At 39.7% G+C, this 3,904-nt stretch overlaps 1 non-coding gene across 1 annotated transcript; it reads right to left on the bottom strand.

Moving 5' to 3' along the window:
- Positions 1 to 2,608: 2,608 nt before the first annotated feature.
- Positions 2,609 to 2,681, bottom strand: Trnar-ccu. The gene has a single exon. It is a non-coding gene; the product is annotated as a tRNA-Arg (tRNA).
- Between the last annotated feature and the right edge of the window lie 1,223 nt (positions 2,682 to 3,904).

Here is a 3,904-nt window from a genome sequence, read left to right as displayed (position 1 = left end):
GTTCCCTTCCACCACCATCCCAGTATTTCTTTCCATATGCCGGGCAGTGGTGGTGCACGCCTTTAATCCCAGCACTTGGGAGGCAGAGGCAGGCGAATTTGAGTTCAAGGCCAACCTGGTCTACAGAGTGAGTTCCAGGATAGCCAAGGGTACACAGAGAAACCCTGTCTCGAAAAACCAAAACCCACCAAGTCTAATTACTGAGGCCCATACGTGTATATGTGTGGGGTTACCCACTGGGATATGGGAAATTTTATGCCACCAAGGAAAAATGACTCTCCTTCAGAAGCCATCAACTGTCTTTAAGTAGGGATAGGGCTTCAGGAGACCCCTCCTACTCCATGTTGGAATATTTAAGTCTTGATCTTGTGGAGGTCTTGTGTGAGTACCCACGGCCGCTGTGAGTTCCTGTGGGTGACAGCTATGCCACGTCCAGAAAGCAGCCTTTTGCAGCACCCCTCATCTTCTAGCCCTTCTAGTGTAACCATCTTTTTAAAAATAATTATCTAAAATTTAAATTATATTTAAAATTTACCCTGGCTAAACAAAATCTCTGTATATTGCGTTTCAGCAGCAGTGTGAGAAAGATGAAAGACCACAGTGGGGGAGTAAACAATTGAATGCATTATAAGTATGGAATTCAAGCCATCCACAGCTCAAAATGGAGCTTTTGATTTTCTTTAGTTTTTTTTTTTAAAGATTTATTTATTTATTATATGTAAGTACACCATAGCTCTCTTAAGACACTCCAGGAGAGGAGTGTCAGATCTCATTACAGATGGTTGTGAGCCACCATGTGGTTGCTGGGATTTGAACTCAGGTCCTTCGGAAGACCAATCAGTGCCCTTAACCACTGAGCCATCTCTCCAGCCCTTTTCTTTAGTTTTTGAACGTAACATTTTTTTTTGTATTCCAAGCTTTGCCCATTTTTATTAGATAATTTCTTTATTTACATTTCAAATGTTACATATATTCACCAAAATCTCCCTTTCGATTGAATTTTTTTTAAAATTTTGATTATTTTAGATGACTTTACTCCGTAGTATTCATTGCAACTTTCTTCCATAGTTTATATGTTTTATCAAAATTAAATGTGATTTTTTTTCTAAGATGACTATGTACAAGTACATAGATATGTGCATGACTGTCTCCCAGTATTCGCTCAATATCACAAACGTCAACATGATATGATACTTAGTTCTCAACATTCGTACCAGTTTCATGTGACTGACTAGTTTCCCTCCGATGATCAAAATTTAATTTCAAGTGTCAGATTTCTTGTGTTTCTGTCTTCTGAAAGGTGAAATTTTCACCTGGGCAAGTAATGAGTTTTTCGGAGCACAGTTTTTAATGAAGTGAGACTTCACATTTGACATCTTCATAAGAGGTGACATTCTCTGTCAAGATTGCACTACTCCTTCGTATCTTTGTGTAATCTTAAGAAACCAACACAGACACCTTTAGTTAGGTTGACTATTCTATAGTGTATTGTAACATTCCTTAGGAATTAGCTTTATCATCCACATATATGATCATGATTGGCACCAGCTTTTTTTCATTATTATATAGGTATATACACCTGATGAGGTACTGAGAAGGCTCTATCATAAGTTTTCTGTTACTATTAATATTCAAGGAAAACTTGATTGGTAGTTTTTACTTTTATAGAGAGGATCACACAGCATGATGCTTAAGAGTGTTTGAAAGCTGTATGAGGCTGAGCACAAATGTATTTCTATCACATTTAATTAGACTGGGTTTGAATAGGATATTATAACTGGGCAGTGGTGGCGCTCACCTTTAACCCCAGCACTTGGGAGGTTGAGGCAGGCAGATTTCTGAGTTCGAGGCCAGCCTGGTCTACAGAGTGTGTTCCAGGACAGCCAGCAGGGGTACACAGAGAAACCGTCTTGAAAAACCAAAAAAAAAAAATAGGATATTAAATTTTGATTCTATATAAGGTCTTCTGTTTCATAAATGTAAATCGTAGTGTTTTGTAAGTACATTAGAGTCTAACTTATATAAATAATTTAATTTTAAAACAGCTCTAAATATCGTTCTAAATCTAACAGTATTTCCCTTAAAATGACAGAATTTATTTGCAGTATCTTCTATGTTATTTAATTTTTTCATATTTTCTCATATTATTGTTCCAAGGTTAGTTTAAAGGAATCTAGGCCTAATATCTTCTTCCCATAAGATTACATAATGCTCAGTTCATGTTTCATCTATGTATTATTGTAGATTTAGTAATGGAATTAAGTTTAGATAACCAATCCATCCAGTTGTGCTGACTGGTTTTATGTCAACTTGACACAGGTTAGGGTCCTTTTTAACTGGAAGAATGTATAAATGACCATACTCCAATTCTCCCTCCCAAAGACATTCAATTTGTTTACTGAGCTCTTCAAAGTAAAGTAAGAAAAAAAGTTAGAAAACTTCAAATACATATCCTAACAGATACTGCTAAAAAAATGAACAAAAATCGTAACTTTAGGAAGTAATACCTGGTAGGTAGGCTCTACAAGCCTCGGCAACAGTCTGTCTGCTCTTTGTCACCTAAGTACCAGAAAAGGAGAGACAAAAAACCTGTGCCACAAAAGTTTGCCACCCCAGATGGGACTCGAACCCACAATCCCTGGCTTAGGAGGCCAGTGCCTTATCCATTAGGCCACTGGGGTTGCTGTTACAACTATGTTGCAAAAAGTGTCTAATATGTCTGCCTTCCGAGCAGCCCAACAGGTGGTAGACTCAACAGGCAGCTGAGTCTCTGCCCTCCGAGAGGCCCAATTGGCGGCTGAGTTAGGATGCAGGTACCCAACCAACGGACAGAAATTGGTGACCTCTGGGAAAAAACGGGAAGAAGTTGTGGAGGAGGGAGATCTTGTAGGAAGGCCAGCAGTCTCAATTAATCTGGACCCCCGAGATCTCTCAGACATGGACCACCAAACACATAGCACACACCATCTGATATGAGGCCCCTGACACACATACAGTAGAGGACTGCTGGGTCTGGGTTCATTCAGTGATGATGCACTTAACCCTCAGACTGGAGGCCCCAGGGAGTTTAGAGGTCAGGTGGGGTGGGGGGTGAGGGCATCCACGTGGAGACAGGGGGTAGGGAGGAGGTATGGGATGTGGAACATTCAGAGGGTAGACTGGGAGGGGGATAATGACTGGACTGTAAAAAAAAGATATAATTATCATAATGATAATGATAATGATAATAATAATAATAATATGTGAGCTACAGCTGATTACCACAGAGACATCTGCCAGCAAGAGTCATGTAGAAAGCCTAGATTTTTCTCCTTTCCTGTGCTGTACAACACTACAAAAACCCTATCAGGGTGATTTCAGTACAGGTGGAATGGAGAGACTAGACTTTCCTCCTAATCTATGCCTGCAATTCATTATCTGTGTACCCCACGTAGGGAGATGGAATTCTCTACTACCATTCAAATCTTGAATCGATGAGGCGACCTCACAGCCAAAGGATGGGTAATTTCAGGAAAGAGATTGTGGAGAGACAGGCTTCCCACCCTCAATCAGCAGTGAGGAGACAATCCCACCTCCCTTTTCGGTGTTAGAGAATGTTGCAATGTGGACTATTCATAACCCACTCTAGCCAGTGTGGTAGATATGTATGAAAGCTTGAAAGAAGATCTGTGATTTTTTTTTTTTACATTCAGAACTTTACTTTGTGCGTCTTTATGTGTGTACAAGTATGGCTGTACATATGCACCATTGTATTTGTGTGAGTTGGTTCTTTTCTTTCTCCATGTGGGTTCCCAAGGATTAAACCGAGGTTGTAATGCTTGATGGCAAGTTCCTTTATTTTTTTTAAGACATCTCACCAGTTCAAGCGCTATACTTGTTATTCCTAACTAGCACCATTGAGGAT

Source organism: Mastomys coucha, chromosome X (genome assembly GCF_008632895.1).
Source record: "Mastomys coucha isolate ucsf_1 chromosome X, UCSF_Mcou_1, whole genome shotgun sequence".
In the NCBI taxonomy this organism is placed as follows: Eukaryota; Metazoa; Chordata; class Mammalia; order Rodentia; family Muridae; genus Mastomys; species Mastomys coucha.
This window is presented reverse-complemented; position numbering and strand designations above follow the sequence as displayed.